Source organism: Paralichthys olivaceus, chromosome 7, assembly GCF_024713975.1.
Source record: "Paralichthys olivaceus isolate ysfri-2021 chromosome 7, ASM2471397v2, whole genome shotgun sequence".
Classification (NCBI taxonomy): Eukaryota; Metazoa; Chordata; class Actinopteri; order Pleuronectiformes; family Paralichthyidae; genus Paralichthys; species Paralichthys olivaceus.
Window position 1 is genome coordinate 18829013 of NC_091099.1, and position 14456 is coordinate 18843468.

Here is a 14456-nt window from a genome sequence, read left to right on the forward strand (position 1 = left end):
GTTAGTCTGAGCAGTATTCAAACAATTGAATTTCCTACTACTACAATACTTAAGCACAAGAGTAAAGTTACTCTCAGGTCTGACTCAAACCATAATTGCCGGGCCAACATTTAAACGAGTAGCCCCCCCTACCAAACTAAGTACAATCACTTAATAAACCACATCAGTTTATCCTGCTTAAACAGCAATTTATCTCCATCTCAGTTAAATGTACCTGACTTTTAATACTAACAGTAGAACCCCACCACAACATGGCTGGTTTCATTTACTTTTGGGTCCCATTATGCAGTGTTAAACCCTAGCATAGGGTTGTGCAGATGTTTGAGACCCTCCGTCTGTAAATCAGTCTCATCATCCTTTCGCAGTGGTAGTATCGTAGCCTATGAGGTCAATCCGAGGCGTGATTATTGCTAGTTGAAAACTTTAACCAATTCCCGCCTTGACGACCTGAAATATAGTCGGCAATGGCAATTTTTGATGGTCTCTAAGGAGACTGATCATTTTGTGAATATTAAATCAGACGATGCATCTTGTTAGTTTGAGCAGTATACAAACCCTTGCATTTCCTACTACTACAATACTTCAGCACAAGAGTAAAGTTACTCTCAGGTCTGACTCAAACCATAATTGTTGGGCCAACATTTAAATGAGTAGCCCCGCCTACCAAACTAAGTACAATCACTTAATAAACCACATCAGTTTATCCTGCTTAAACAGCAATTTATCTCCATCTCAGTTAAATGTACTTGACTTTTAATACTAACAGTAGAACCCCACCACAACATGGCTGGTTTCATTTACTTTTGGGTCCCATTATGCAGTGTTAAACCCTAGCATAGGGTTGTGCAGATGTTCGAGACCCTCCGTCTGTAAATCAGTCTCATCATCCTTTCGCAGTGGCAGTATCGTAGCCTATGAGGTCAATCCGAGGCGTGATTATTGCTAGTTGAAAACTTTAACCAATTCCCGCCTTGATGACCTGAAATATAGTCGGCAATGGCAATTTTTGATGGTCTCTAAGGAGACTGATAATTTTGTGAATATTAAATCAGACGATGCATCTTGTTAGTTTGAGCAGTATTCAAACCCTTGCGTTTCCTACTACTACAATACTTCAGCACAAGAGTAAAGTTACTCTCAGGTCTGACTCAAACCATAATTGTTGGGCCAACATTTAAATGAGTAGCCCCGCCTACCAAACTAAGTACAATCACTTAATAAACCATATCAGTTTATCCTGCTTAAACAGCAATTTATCTCCATCTCAGTTAAATGTACCTGACTTTTAATACCAACAGTAGAACCCCACCACAACATGGCTGGTTTCATTTACTTTTGGGTCCCATTATGCAGTGTTAAACCCTAGCATAGGGTTGTGCAGATGTTTGAGACCTTCCGTCTGTAAATCAGTCTCATCATCCTTTCGCAGTGGCAGTATCGTAGCCTATGAGGTCAATCCGAGGCGTGATTATTGCTAGTTGAAAACTTTAACCAATTCCCGCCTTGACGACCTGAAATATAGTCGGCAATGGCAATTTTTGATGGTCTCTAAGGAGACTGATAATTTTGTGAATATTAAATCAGACGATGCATCTTGTTAGTTTGAGCAGTATTCAAACCCTTGCATTTCCTACTACTACAATACTTCAGCACAAGAGTAAAGTTACTCTCAGGTCTGACTCAAACCATAATTGTTGGGCCAACATTTAAATGAGTAGCCCCGCCTACCAAACTAAGTACAATCACTTAATAAACCATATCAGTTTATCCTGCTTAAACAGCAATTTATCTCCATCTCAGTTAAATGTACCTGACTTTTAATACCAACAGTAGAACCCCACCACAACATGGCTGGTTTCATTTACTTTTGGGTCCCATTATGCAGTGTTAAACCCTAGCATAGGGTTGTGCAGATGTTTGAGACACTCCGTCTGTAAATCAGTCTCATCATCCTTTCGCAGTGGCAGTATCGTAGCCTATGAGGTCAATCTGAGGCGTGATTATTGCTAGTTGAAAACTTTAACCAATTCCCGCCTTGACGACCTGAAATATAGTCGGCAATGGCAATTTTTGATGGTCTCTAAGGAGACTGATCATTTTGTGAATATTAAAGCAGAGGTATCATCTTGTTAGATTGAGCAGTATTCAAACCCTTGCATTTCCTACTACTACAATACTTCAGCACAAGAGTAAGGTTACTCTCAGGTCTGACTCAAACCATAATTGTTGGGCCAACATTTAAATGAGTAGCCCCGCCTACCAAACTAAGTACAATCACTTAATAAACCATATCAGTTTATCCTGCTTAAACAGCAATTTATCTCCATCTCAGTTAAATGTACCTGACTTTTAATACTAACAGTAGAACCCCACCACAACATAGCTGGTTTCATTTACTTTTGGGTCCCATTATGCAGTGTTAAACCCTAGCATAGGGTTGTGCAGATGTTTGAGACCGTCCGTCTGTAAATCAGTCTCATCATCCTTTCGCAGTGGCAGTATCGTAGCCTATGAGGTCAATCCGAGGCGTGATTATTGCTAGTTGAAAACTTTAACCAATTCCCGCCTTGACGACCTGAAATATAGTCGGCAATGGCAATTTTTGATGGTCTCTAAGGAGACTGATCATTTTGTGAATATTAAAGCAGAGGTATCATCTTGTTAGTCTGAGCAGTATTCAAACACTTGAATTTCCTACTACTAGAATACTTCAGCACAAGAGTAAAGTTACTCTCAGGTCTGACTCAAACCATAATTGCCGGGCCAACATTTAAATGAGTAGCCCCGCCTACCAAACTAAGTACAATCACTTAATAAACCACATCAGTTTATCCTGCTTAAACAGCAATTTATCTCCATCTCAGTTAAATGTACTTGACTTTTAATACTAACAGTAGAACCCCACCACAACATAGCTGGTTTCATTTACTTTTGGGTCCCATTATGCAGTGTTAAACCCTAGCATAGGGTTGTGCAGATGTTCGAGACCCTCCGTCTGTAAATCAGTCTCATCATCCTTTCGCAGTGGCAGTATCGTAGCCTATGAGGTCAATCCGAGGCGTGATTATTGCTAGTTGAAAACTTTAACCAATTCCCGCCTTGACGACCTGAAATATAGTCGGCAATGGCAATTTTTGATGGTCTCTAAGGAGACTGATAATTTTGTGAATATTAAATCAGATGATGCATCTTGTTAGTTTGAGCAGTATTCCAACACTTGGGTTTCCTACTACTACAATACTTCAGCACAAGAGTAAAGTTACTCTCAGGTCTGACTCAAACCATAATTGTTGGGCCAACATTTAAATGAGTAGCCCCGCCTACCAAACTAAGTACAATCACTTAATAAACCATATCAGTTTATCCTGCTTAAACAGCAATTTATCTCCATCTCAGTTAAATGTACCTGACTTTTAATACCAACAGTAGAACCCCACCACAACATGGCTGGTTTCATTTACTTTTGGGTCCCATTATGCAGTGTTAAACCCTAGCATAGGGTTGTGCAGATGTTTGAGACACTCCGTCTGTAAATCAGTCTCATCATCCTTTCGCAGTGGCAGTATCGTAGCCTATGAGGTCAGTCCGAGGCGTGATTATTGCTAGTTGAAAACTTTAACCAATTCCCGCCTTGACGACCTGAAATATAGTCGGCAATGGCAATTTTTGATGGTCTCTAAGGAGACTGATCATTTTGTGAATATTAAAGCAGAGGTATCATCTTGTTAGTCTGAGCAGTATTCAAACACTTGAATTTCCTACTACTAGAATACTTCAGCACAAGAGTAAAGTTACTCTCAGGTCTGACTCAAACCATAATTGCCGGGCCAACATTTAAATGAGTAGCCCCGCCTACCAAACTAAGTACAATCACTTAATAAACCACATCAGTTTATCCTGCTTAAACAGCAATTTATCTCCATCTCAGTTAAATGTACTTGACTTTTAATACTAACAGTAGAACCCCACCACAACATAGCTGGTTTCATTTACTTTTGGGTCCCATTATGCAGTGTTAAACCCTAGCATAGGGTTGTGCAGATGTTCGAGACCCTCCGTCTGTAAATCAGTCTCATCATCCTTTCGCAGTGGCAGTATCGTAGCCTATGAGGTCAATCCGAGGCGTGATTATTGCTAGTTGAAAACTTTAACCAATTCCCGCCTTGACGACCTGAAATATAGTCGGCAATGGCAATTTTTGATGGTCTCTAAGGAGACTGATAATTTTGTGAATATTAAATCAGACGATGCATCTTGTTAGTTTGAGCATTATTCAAACCCTTGCATTTCCTACTACTACAATACTTCAGCACAAGAGTAAAGTTACTCTCAGGTCTGACTCAAACCATAATTGTTGGGCCAACATTTAAATGAGTAGCCCCGCCTACCAAACTAAGTACAATCACTTAATAAACCATATCAGTTTATCCTGCTTAAACAGCAATTTATCTCCATCTCAGTTAAATGTACCTGACTTTTAATACCAACAGTAGAACCCCACCACAACATGGCTGGTTTCATTTACTTTTGGGTCCCATTATGCAGTGTTAAACCCTAGCATAGGGTTGTGCAGATGTTTGAGACACTCCGTCTGTAAATCAGTCTCATCATCCTTTCGCAGTAGCAGTATCGTAGCCTATGAGGTCAATCCGAGGCGTGATTATTGCTAGTTGAAAACTTTAACCAATTCCCGCCTTGACGACCTGAAATATAGTCGGCAATGGCAATTTTTGATGGTCTCTAAGGAGACTGATCATTTTGTGAATATTAAAGCAGAGGTATCATCTTGTTAGTCTGAGCAGTATTCAAACAATTGAATTTCCTACTACTACAATACTTAAGCACAAGAGTAAAGTTACTCTCAGGTCTGACTCAAACCATAATTGCCGGGCCAACATTTAAATGAGTAGCCCCCCCTACCAAACTAAGTACAATCACTTAATAAACCACATCAGTTTATCCTGCTTAAACAGCAATTTATCTCCATCTCAGTTAAATGTACTTGACTTTTAATACTAACAGTAGAACCCCACCACAACATAGCTGGTTTCATTTACTTTTGGGTCCCATTATGCAGTGTTAAACCCTAGCATAGGGTTGTGCAGATGTTCGAGACCCTCCGTCTGTAAATCAGTCTCATCATCCTTTCGCAGTGGCAGTATCGTAGCCTATGAGGTCAATCCGAGGCGTGATTATTGCTAGTTGAAAACTTTAACCAATTCCCGCCTTGACGACCTGAAATATAGTCGGCAATGGCAATTTTTGATGGTCTCTAAGGAGACTGATCATTTTGTGAATATTAAATCAGACGATGCATCTTGTTAGTTTGAGCAGTATTCAAACCCTTGAATTTCCTACTACTAGAATACTTCAGCACAAGAGTAAAGTTACTCTCAGGTCTGACTCAAACCATAATTGTTGGGCCAACATTTAAATGAGTAGCCCCGCCTACCAAACTAAGTACAATCACTTAATAAACCATATCAGTTTATCCTGCTTAAACAGCAATTTATCTCCATCTCAGTTAAATGTACCTGACTTTTAATACCAACAGTAGAACCCCACCACAACATGGCTGGTTTCATTTACTTTTGGGTCCCATTATGCAGTGTTAAACCCTAGCATAGGGTTGTGCAGATGTTTGAGACACTCCGTCTGTAAATCAGTCTCATCATCCTTTCGCAGTGGCAGTATCGTAGCCTATGAGGTCAATCCGAGGCGTGATTATTGCTAGTTGAAAACTTTAACCAATTCCCGCCTTGACGACCTGAAATATAGTCGGCAATGGCAATTTTTGATGGTCTCTAAGGAGACTGATCATTTTGTGAATATTAAAGCAGAGGTATCATCTTGTTAGTCTGAGCAGTATTCAAACACTTGAATTTCCTACTACTACAATACTTAAGCACAAGAGTAAAGTTACTCTCAGGTCTGACTCAAACCATAATTGCCGGGCCAACATTTAAATGAGTAGCCCCGCCTACCAAACTAAGTACAATCACTTAATAAACCACATCAGTTTATCCTGCTTAAACAGCAATTTATCTCCATCTCAGTTAAATGTACTTGACTTTTAATACTAACACTAGAACCCCACCACAACATAGCTGGTTTCATTTACTTTTGGGTCCCATTATGCAGTGTTAAACCCTAGCATAGGGTTGTGCAGATGTTCGAGACCCTCCGTCTGTAAATCAGTCTCATCATCCTTTCGCAGTGGCAGTATCGTAGCCTATGAGGTCAATCCGAGGCGTGATTATTGCTAGTTGAAAACTTTAACCAATTCCCGCCTTGACGACCTGAAATATAGTCGGCAATGGCAATTTTTGATGGTCTCTAAGGAGACTGATAATTTTGTGAATATTAAATCAGACGATGCATCTTGTTAGTTTGAGCAGTATTCAAACCCTTGCATTTCCTACTACTACAATACTTCAGCACAAGAGTAAAGTTACTCTCAGGTCTGACTCAAACCATAATTGTTGGGCCAACATTTAAATGAGTAGCCCCGCCTACCAAACTAAGTACAATCACTTAATAAACCATATCAGTTTATCCTGCTTAAACAGCAATTTATCTCCATCTCAGTTAAATGTACTTGACTTTTAATACTAACAGTAGAACCCCACCACAACATAGCTGGTTTCATTTACTTTTGGGTCCCATTATGCAGTGTTAAACCCTAGCATAGGGTTGTGCAGATGTTCGAGACCCTCCGTCTGTAAATCAGTCTCATCATCCTTTCGCAGTGGCAGTATCGTAGCCTATGAGGTCAATCCGAGGCGTGATTATTGCTAGTTGAAAACTTTAACCAATTCCCGCCTTGACGACCTGAAATATAGTCGGCAATGGCAATTTTTGATGGTCTCTAAGGAGACTGATAATTTTGTGAATATTAAATCAGATGATGCATCTTGTTAGTTTGAGCAGTATTCAAACCCTTGCATTTCCTACTACTACAATACTTCAGCACAAGAGTAAAGTTACTCTCAGGTCTGACTCAAACCATAATTGTTGGGCCAACATTTAAATGAGTAGCCCCGCCTACCAAACTAAGTACAATCACTTAATAAACCATATCAGTTTATCCTGCTTAAACAGCAATTTATCTCCATCTCAGTTAAATGTACCTGACTTTTAATACTAACAGTAGAACCCCACCACAACATAGCTGGTTTCATTTACTTTTGGGTCCCATTATGCAGTGTTAAACCCTAGCATAGGGTTGTGCAGATGTTTGAGACACTCCGTCTGTAAATCAGTCTCATCATCCTTTCGCAGTGGCAGTATCGTAGCCTATGAGGTCAATCCGAGGCGTGATTATTGCTAGTTGAAAACTTTAACCAATTCCCGCCTTGACGACCTGAAATATAGTCGGCAATGGCAATTTTTGATGGTCTCTAAGGAGACTGATCATTTTGTGAATATTAAAGCAGAGGTATCATCTTGTTAGTCTGAGCAGTATTCAAACACTTGAATTTCCTACTACTAGAATACTTCAGCACAAGAGTAAAGTTACTCTCAGGTCTGACTCAAACCATAATTGCCGGGCCAACATTTAAATGAGTAGCCCCGCCTACCAAACTAAGTACAATCACTTAATAAACCATATCAGTTTATCCTGCTTAAACAGCAATTTATCTCCATCTCAGTTAAATGTACCTGACTTTTAATACCAACAGTAGAACCCCACCACAACATGGCTGGTTTCATTTACTTTTGGGTCCCATTATGCAGTGTTAAACCCTAGCATAGGGTTGTGCAGATGTTTGAGACACTCCGTCTGTAAATCAGTCTCATCATCCTTTCGCAGTGGCAGTATCGTAGCCTATGAGGTCAATCCGAGGCGTGATTATTGCTAGTTGAAAACTTTAACCAATTCCCGCCTTGACGACCTGAAATATAGTCGGCAATGGCAATTTTTGATGGTCTCTAAGGAGACTGATCATTTTGTGAATATTAAAGCAGAGGTATCATCTTGTTAGTCTGAGCAGTATTCAAACAATTGAATTTCCTACTACTACAATACTTAAGCACAAGAGTAAAGTTACTCTCAGGTCTGACTCAAACCATAATTGCCGGGCCAACATTTAAATGAGTAGCCCCCCCTACCAAACTAAGTACAATCACTTAATAAACCACATCAGTTTATCCTGCTTAAACAGCAATTTATCTCCATCTCAGTTAAATGTACTTGACTTTTAATACTAACAGTAGAACCCCACCACAACATAGCTGGTTTCATTTACTTTTGGGTCCCATTATGCAGTGTTAAACCCTAGCATAGGGTTGTGCAGATGTTCGAGACCCTCCGTCTGTAAATCAGTCTCATCATCCTTTCGCAGTGGCAGTATCGTAGCCTATGAGGTCAATCCGAGGCGTGATTATTGCTAGTTGAAAACTTTAACCAATTCCCGCCTTGACGACCTGAAATATAGTCGGCAATGGCAATTTTTGATGGTCTCTAAGGAGACTGATAATTTTGTGAATATTAAATCAGACGATGCATCTTGTTAGTTTGAGCAGTATTCAAACCCTTGCATTTCCTACTACTACAATACTTCAGCACAAGAGTAAAGTTACTCTCAGGTCTGACTCAAACCATAATTGTTGGGCCAACATTTAAATGAGTAGCCCCGCCTACCAAACTAAGTACAATCACTTAATAAACCATATCAGTTTATCCTGCTTAAACAGCAATTTATCTCCATCTCAGTTAAATGTACCTGACTTTTAATACTAACAGTAGAACCCCACCACAACATAGCTGGTTTCATTTACTTTTGGGTCCCATTATGCAGTGTTAAACCCTAGCATAGGGTTGTGCAGATGTTTGAGACCGTCCGTCTGTAAATCAGTCTCATCATCCTTTCGCAGTGGCAGTATCGTAGCCTATGAGGTCAATCCGAGGCGTGATTATTGCTAGTTGAAAACTTTAACCAATTCCCGCCTTGACGACCTGAAATATAGTCGGCAATGGCAATTTTTGATGGTCTCTAAGGAGACTGATCATTTTGTGAATATTAAAGCAGAGGTATCATCTTGTTAGTCTGAGCAGTATTCAAACAATTGAATTTCCTACTACTACAATACTTAAGCACAAGAGTAAAGTTACTCTCAGGTCTGACTCAAACCATAATTGCCGGGCCAAGATTTAAATGAGTAGCCCCCCCTACCAAACAAAGTACAATCACTTAATAAACCACATCAGTTTATCCTGCTTAAACAGCAATTTATCTCCATCTCAGTTAAATGTACTTGACTTTTAATACTAACAGTAGAACCCCACCACAACATAGCTGGTTTCATTTACTTTTGGGTCCCATTATGCAGTGTTAAACCCTAGCATAGGGTTGTGCAGATGTTCGAGACCCTCCGTCTGTAAATCAGTCTCATCATCCTTTCGCAGTGGCAGTATCGTAGCCTATGAGGTCAATCCGAGGCGTGATTATTGCTAGTTGAAAACTTTAACCAATTCCCGCCTTGACGACCTGAAATATAGTCGGCAATGGCAATTTTTGATGGTCTCTAAGGAGACTGATAATTTTGTGAATATTAAATCAGACGATGCATCTTGTTAGTTTGAGCAGTATTCAAACCCTTGCATTTCCTACTACTACAATACTTCAGCACAAGAGTAAAGTTACTCTCAGGTCTGACTCAAACCATAATTGTTGGGCCAACATTTAAATGAGTAGCCCCGCCTACCAAACTAAGTACAATCACTTAATAAACCATATCAGTTTATCCTGCTTAAACAGCAATTTATCTCCATCTCAGTTAAATGTACCTGACTTTTAATACCAACAGTAGAACCCCACCACAACATGGCTGGTTTCATTTACTTTTGGGTCCCATTATGCAGTGTTAAACCCTAGCATAGGGTTGTGCAGATGTTTGAGACACTCCGTCTGTAAATCAGTCTCATCATCCTTTCGCAGTGGCAGTATCGTAGCCTATGAGGTCAATCCGAGGCGTGATTATTGCTAGTTGAAAACTTTAACCAATTCCCGCCTTGACGACCTGAAATATAGTCGGCAATGGCAATTTTTGATGGTCTCTAAGGAGACTGATCATTTTGTGAATATTAAAGCAGAGGTATCATCTTGTTAGTCTGAGCAGTATTCAAACACTTGAATTTCCTACTACTACAATACTTAAGCACAAGAGTAAAGTTACTCTCAGGTCTGACTCAAACCATAATTGCCGGGCCAACATTTAAATGAGTAGCCCCGCCTACCAAACTAAGTACAATCACTTAATAAACCACATCAGTTTATCCTGCTTAAACAGCAATTTATCTCCATCTCAGTTAAATGTACTTGACTTTTAATACTAACACTAGAACCCCACCACAACATAGCTGGTTTCATTTACTTTTGGGTCCCATTATGCAGTGTTAAACCCTAGCATAGGGTTGTGCAGATGTTCGAGACCCTCCGTCTGTAAATCAGTCTCATCATCCTTTCGCAGTGGCAGTATCGTAGCCTATGAGGTCAATCCGAGGCGTGATTATTGCTAGTTGAAAACTTTAACCAATTCCCGCCTTGACGACCTGAAATATAGTCGGCAATGGCAATTTTTGATGGTCTCTAAGGAGACTGATAATTTTGTGAATATTAAATCAGACGATGCATCTTGTTAGTTTGAGCAGTATTCAAACCCTTGCATTTCCTACTACTACAATACTTCAGCACAAGAGTAAAGTTACTCTCAGGTCTGACTCAAACCATAATTGTTGGGCCAACATTTAAATGAGTAGCCCCGCCTACCAAACTAAGTACAATCACTTAATAAACCATATCAGTTTATCCTGCTTAAACAGCAATTTATCTCCATCTCAGTTAAATGTACTTGACTTTTAATACTAACAGTAGAACCCCACCACAACATAGCTGGTTTCATTTACTTTTGGGTCCCATTATGCAGTGTTAAACCCTAGCATAGGGTTGTGCAGATGTTCGAGACCCTCCGTCTGTAAATCAGTCTCATCATCCTTTCGCAGTGGCAGTATCGTAGCCTATGAGGTCAATCCGAGGCGTGATTATTGCTAGTTGAAAACTTTAACCAATTCCCGCCTTGACGACCTGAAATATAGTCGGCAATGGCAATTTTTGATGGTCTCTAAGGAGACTGATAATTTTGTGAATATTAAATCAGATGATGCATCTTGTTAGTTTGAGCAGTATTCAAACCCTTGCATTTCCTACTACTACAATACTTCAGCACAAGAGTAAAGTTACTCTCAGGTCTGACTCAAACCATAATTGTTGGGCCAACATTTAAATGAGTAGCCCCGCCTACCAAACTAAGTACAATCACTTAATAAACCATATCAGTTTATCCTGCTTAAACAGCAATTTATCTCCATCTCAGTTAAATGTACCTGACTTTTAATACTAACAGTAGAACCCCACCACAACATAGCTGGTTTCATTTACTTTTGGGTCCCATTATGCAGTGTTAAACCCTAGCATAGGGTTGTGCAGATGTTTGAGACACTCCGTCTGTAAATCAGTCTCATCATCCTTTCGCAGTGGCAGTATCGTAGCCTATGAGGTCAATCCGAGGCGTGATTATTGCTAGTTGAAAACTTTAACCAATTCCCGCCTTGACGACCTGAAATATAGTCGGCAATGGCAATTTTTGATGGTCTCTAAGGAGACTGATCATTTTGTGAATATTAAAGCAGAGGTATCATCTTGTTAGTCTGAGCAGTATTCAAACACTTGAATTTCCTACTACTAGAATACTTCAGCACAAGAGTAAAGTTACTCTCAGGTCTGACTCAAACCATAATTGCCGGGCCAACATTTAAATGAGTAGCCCCGCCTACCAAACTAAGTACAATCACTTAATAAACCACATCAGTTTATCCTGCTTAAACAGCAATTTATCTCCATCTCAGTTAAATGTACTTGACTTTTAATACTAACAGTAGAACCCCACCACAACATAGCTGGTTTCATTTACTTTTGGGTCCCATTATGCAGTGTTAAACCCTAGCATAGGGTTGTGCAGATGTTCGAGACCCTCCGTCTGTAAATCAGTCTCATCATCCTTTCGCAGTGGCAGTATCGTAGCCTATGAGGTCAATCCGAGGCGTGATTATTGCTAGTTGAAAACTTTAACCAATTCCCGCCTTGACGACCTGAAATATAGTCGGCAATGGCAATTTTTGATGGTCTCTAAGGAGACTGATAATTTTGTGAATATTAAATCAGACGATGCATCTTGTTAGTTTGAGCAGTATTCAAACCCTTGCATTTCCTACTACTACAATACTTCAGCACAAGAGTAAAGTTACTCTCAGGTCTGACTCAAACCATAATTGTTGGGCCAACATTTAAATGAGTAGCCCCGCCTACCAAACTAAGTACAATCACTTAATAAACCATATCAGTTTATCCTGCTTAAACAGCAATTTATCTCCATCTCAGTTAAATGTACCTGACTTTTAATACCAACAGTAGAACCCCACCACAACATGGCTGGTTTCATTTACTTTTGGGTCCCATTATGCAGTGTTAAACCCTAGCATAGGGTTGTGCAGATGTTTGAGACACTCCGTCTGTAAATCAGTCTCATCATCCTTTCGCAGTGGCAGTATCGTAGCCTATGAGGTCAATCCGAGGCGTGATTATTGCTAGTTGAAAACTTTAACCAATTCCCGCCTTGACGACCTGAAATATAGTCGGCAATGGCAATTTTTGATGGTCTCTAAGGAGACTGATCATTTTGTGAATATTAAAGCAGAGGTATCATCTTGTTAGTCTGAGCAGTATTCAAACAATTGAATTTCCTACTACTACAATACTTAAGCACAAGAGTAAAGTTACTCTCAGGTCTGACTCAAACCATAATTGCCGGGCCAACATTTAAATGAGTAGCCCCCCCTACCAAACTAAGTACAATCACTTAATAAACCACATCAGTTTATCCTGCTTAAACAGCAATTTATCTCCATCTCAGTTAAATGTACTTGACTTTTAATACTAACAGTAGAACCCCACCACAACATAGCTGGTTTCATTTACTTTTGGGTCCCATTATGCAGTGTTAAACCCTAGCATAGGGTTGTGCAGATGTTCGAGACCCTCCGTCTGTAAATCAGTCTCATCATCCTTTCGCAGTGGCAGTATCGTAGCCTATGAGGTCAATCCGAGGCGTGATTATTGCTAGTTGAAAACTTTAACCAATTCCCGCCTTGACGACCTGAAATATAGTCGGCAATGGCAATTTTTGATGGTCTCTAAGGAGACTGATAATTTTGTGAATATTAAATCAGACGATGCATCTTGTTAGTTTGAGCAGTATTCAAACCCTTGCATTTCCTACTACTACAATACTTCAGCACAAGAGTAAAGTTACTCTCAGGTCTGACTCAAACCATAATTGTTGGGCCAACATTTAAATGAGTAGCCCCGCCTACCAAACTAAGTACAATCACTTAATAAACCATATCAGTTTATCCTGCTTAAACAGCAATTTATCTCCATCTCAGTTAAATGTACCTGACTTTTAATACTAACAGTAGAACCCCACCACAACATAGCTGGTTTCATTTACTTTTGGGTCCCATTATGCAGTGTTAAACCCTAGCATAGGGTTGTGCAGATGTTTGAGACCGTCCGTCTGTAAATCAGTCTCATCATCCTTTCGCAGTGGCAGTATCGTAGCCTATGAGGTCAATCCGAGGCGTGATTATTGCTAGTTGAAAACTTTAACCAATTCCCGCCTTGACGACCTGAAATATAGTCGGCAATGGCAATTTTTGATGGTCTCTAAGGAGACTGATCATTTTGTGAATATTAAAGCAGAGGTATCATCTTGTTAGTCTGAGCAGTATTCAAACAATTGAATTTCCTACTACTACAATACTTAAGCACAAGAGTAAAGTTACTCTCAGGTCTGACTCAAACCATAATTGCCGGGCCAAGATTTAAATGAGTAGCCCCCCCTACCAAACAAAGTACAATCACTTAATAAACCACATCAGTTTATCCTGCTTAAACAGCAATTTATCTCCATCTCAGTTAAATGTACTTGACTTTTAATACTAACAGTAGAACCCCACCACAACATAGCTGGTTTCATTTACTTTTGGGTCCCATTATGCAGTGTTAAACCCTAGCATAGGGTTGTGCAGATGTTCGAGACCCTCCGTCTGTAAATCAGTCTCATCATCCTTTCGCAGTGGCAGTATCGTAGCCTATGAGGTCAATCCGAGGCGTGATTATTGCTAGTTGAAAACTTTAACCAATTCCCGCCTTGACGACCTGAAATATAGTCGGCAATGGCAATTTTTGATGGTCTCTAAGGAGACTGATAATTTTGTGAATATTAAATCAGACGATGCATCTTGTTAGTTTGAGCAGTATTCAAACCCTTGCATTTCCTACTACTACAATACTTCAGCACAAGAGTAAAGTTACTCTCAGGTCTGACTCAAACCA

The 14456-nt window shown here is 39.9% G+C and overlaps 1 long non-coding RNA gene and 27 other non-coding genes across 28 annotated transcripts in view; all 28 read left to right on the forward strand.

Annotated features, from left to right (window-relative positions):
• LOC138410829 (uncharacterized) overlaps nucleotides 1–14456 on the forward strand; it is a 73469-nt gene that overhangs the window by 41629 nt on the left and 17384 nt on the right. The window lies entirely within an intron of this gene.
• Nucleotides 354–493, forward strand: LOC138410967 (U4 spliceosomal RNA). The gene has a single exon (XR_011243610.1). It is a non-coding gene; the product is annotated as a U4 spliceosomal RNA (small nuclear RNA).
• LOC138410974 (U4 spliceosomal RNA) lies at nucleotides 886–1025 on the forward strand. Its single transcript, XR_011243617.1, has one exon. It is a non-coding gene; the product is annotated as a U4 spliceosomal RNA (small nuclear RNA).
• Nucleotides 1418–1557, forward strand: LOC138411036 (U4 spliceosomal RNA). Its single transcript, XR_011243680.1, has one exon. It is a non-coding gene; the product is annotated as a U4 spliceosomal RNA (small nuclear RNA).
• On the forward strand, nucleotides 1950–2089 carry LOC138410979 (U4 spliceosomal RNA). Its single transcript, XR_011243622.1, has one exon. It is a non-coding gene; the product is annotated as a U4 spliceosomal RNA (small nuclear RNA).
• Nucleotides 2482–2621, forward strand: LOC138411037 (U4 spliceosomal RNA). The gene has a single exon (XR_011243681.1). It is a non-coding gene; the product is annotated as a U4 spliceosomal RNA (small nuclear RNA).
• Nucleotides 3014–3153, forward strand: LOC138411038 (U4 spliceosomal RNA). The gene has a single exon (XR_011243682.1). It is a non-coding gene; the product is annotated as a U4 spliceosomal RNA (small nuclear RNA).
• Nucleotides 3546–3685, forward strand: LOC138410970 (U4 spliceosomal RNA). Its single transcript, XR_011243613.1, has one exon. It is a non-coding gene; the product is annotated as a U4 spliceosomal RNA (small nuclear RNA).
• On the forward strand, nucleotides 4078–4217 carry LOC138411040 (U4 spliceosomal RNA). Its single transcript, XR_011243684.1, has one exon. It is a non-coding gene; the product is annotated as a U4 spliceosomal RNA (small nuclear RNA).
• LOC138410986 (U4 spliceosomal RNA) lies at nucleotides 4610–4749 on the forward strand. The gene has a single exon (XR_011243629.1). It is a non-coding gene; the product is annotated as a U4 spliceosomal RNA (small nuclear RNA).
• Nucleotides 5142–5281, forward strand: LOC138410943 (U4 spliceosomal RNA). The gene has a single exon (XR_011243586.1). It is a non-coding gene; the product is annotated as a U4 spliceosomal RNA (small nuclear RNA).
• LOC138411041 (U4 spliceosomal RNA) lies at nucleotides 5674–5813 on the forward strand. The gene has a single exon (XR_011243685.1). It is a non-coding gene; the product is annotated as a U4 spliceosomal RNA (small nuclear RNA).
• Nucleotides 6206–6345, forward strand: LOC138411042 (U4 spliceosomal RNA). The gene has a single exon (XR_011243686.1). It is a non-coding gene; the product is annotated as a U4 spliceosomal RNA (small nuclear RNA).
• Nucleotides 6738–6877, forward strand: LOC138411043 (U4 spliceosomal RNA). The gene has a single exon (XR_011243687.1). It is a non-coding gene; the product is annotated as a U4 spliceosomal RNA (small nuclear RNA).
• Nucleotides 7270–7409, forward strand: LOC138411044 (U4 spliceosomal RNA). Its single transcript, XR_011243688.1, has one exon. It is a non-coding gene; the product is annotated as a U4 spliceosomal RNA (small nuclear RNA).
• On the forward strand, nucleotides 7802–7941 carry LOC138411045 (U4 spliceosomal RNA). The gene has a single exon (XR_011243689.1). It is a non-coding gene; the product is annotated as a U4 spliceosomal RNA (small nuclear RNA).
• Nucleotides 8334–8473, forward strand: LOC138411046 (U4 spliceosomal RNA). The gene has a single exon (XR_011243690.1). It is a non-coding gene; the product is annotated as a U4 spliceosomal RNA (small nuclear RNA).
• LOC138411047 (U4 spliceosomal RNA) lies at nucleotides 8866–9005 on the forward strand. The gene has a single exon (XR_011243691.1). It is a non-coding gene; the product is annotated as a U4 spliceosomal RNA (small nuclear RNA).
• LOC138411048 (U4 spliceosomal RNA) lies at nucleotides 9398–9537 on the forward strand. Its single transcript, XR_011243692.1, has one exon. It is a non-coding gene; the product is annotated as a U4 spliceosomal RNA (small nuclear RNA).
• Nucleotides 9930–10069, forward strand: LOC138411049 (U4 spliceosomal RNA). Its single transcript, XR_011243693.1, has one exon. It is a non-coding gene; the product is annotated as a U4 spliceosomal RNA (small nuclear RNA).
• Nucleotides 10462–10601, forward strand: LOC138411051 (U4 spliceosomal RNA). Its single transcript, XR_011243695.1, has one exon. It is a non-coding gene; the product is annotated as a U4 spliceosomal RNA (small nuclear RNA).
• LOC138411052 (U4 spliceosomal RNA) lies at nucleotides 10994–11133 on the forward strand. The gene has a single exon (XR_011243696.1). It is a non-coding gene; the product is annotated as a U4 spliceosomal RNA (small nuclear RNA).
• On the forward strand, nucleotides 11526–11665 carry LOC138411053 (U4 spliceosomal RNA). The gene has a single exon (XR_011243697.1). It is a non-coding gene; the product is annotated as a U4 spliceosomal RNA (small nuclear RNA).
• Nucleotides 12058–12197, forward strand: LOC138411054 (U4 spliceosomal RNA). Its single transcript, XR_011243698.1, has one exon. It is a non-coding gene; the product is annotated as a U4 spliceosomal RNA (small nuclear RNA).
• On the forward strand, nucleotides 12590–12729 carry LOC138411055 (U4 spliceosomal RNA). Its single transcript, XR_011243699.1, has one exon. It is a non-coding gene; the product is annotated as a U4 spliceosomal RNA (small nuclear RNA).
• On the forward strand, nucleotides 13122–13261 carry LOC138410923 (U4 spliceosomal RNA). Its single transcript, XR_011243566.1, has one exon. It is a non-coding gene; the product is annotated as a U4 spliceosomal RNA (small nuclear RNA).
• LOC138410924 (U4 spliceosomal RNA) lies at nucleotides 13654–13793 on the forward strand. The gene has a single exon (XR_011243567.1). It is a non-coding gene; the product is annotated as a U4 spliceosomal RNA (small nuclear RNA).
• Nucleotides 14186–14325, forward strand: LOC138410925 (U4 spliceosomal RNA). Its single transcript, XR_011243568.1, has one exon. It is a non-coding gene; the product is annotated as a U4 spliceosomal RNA (small nuclear RNA).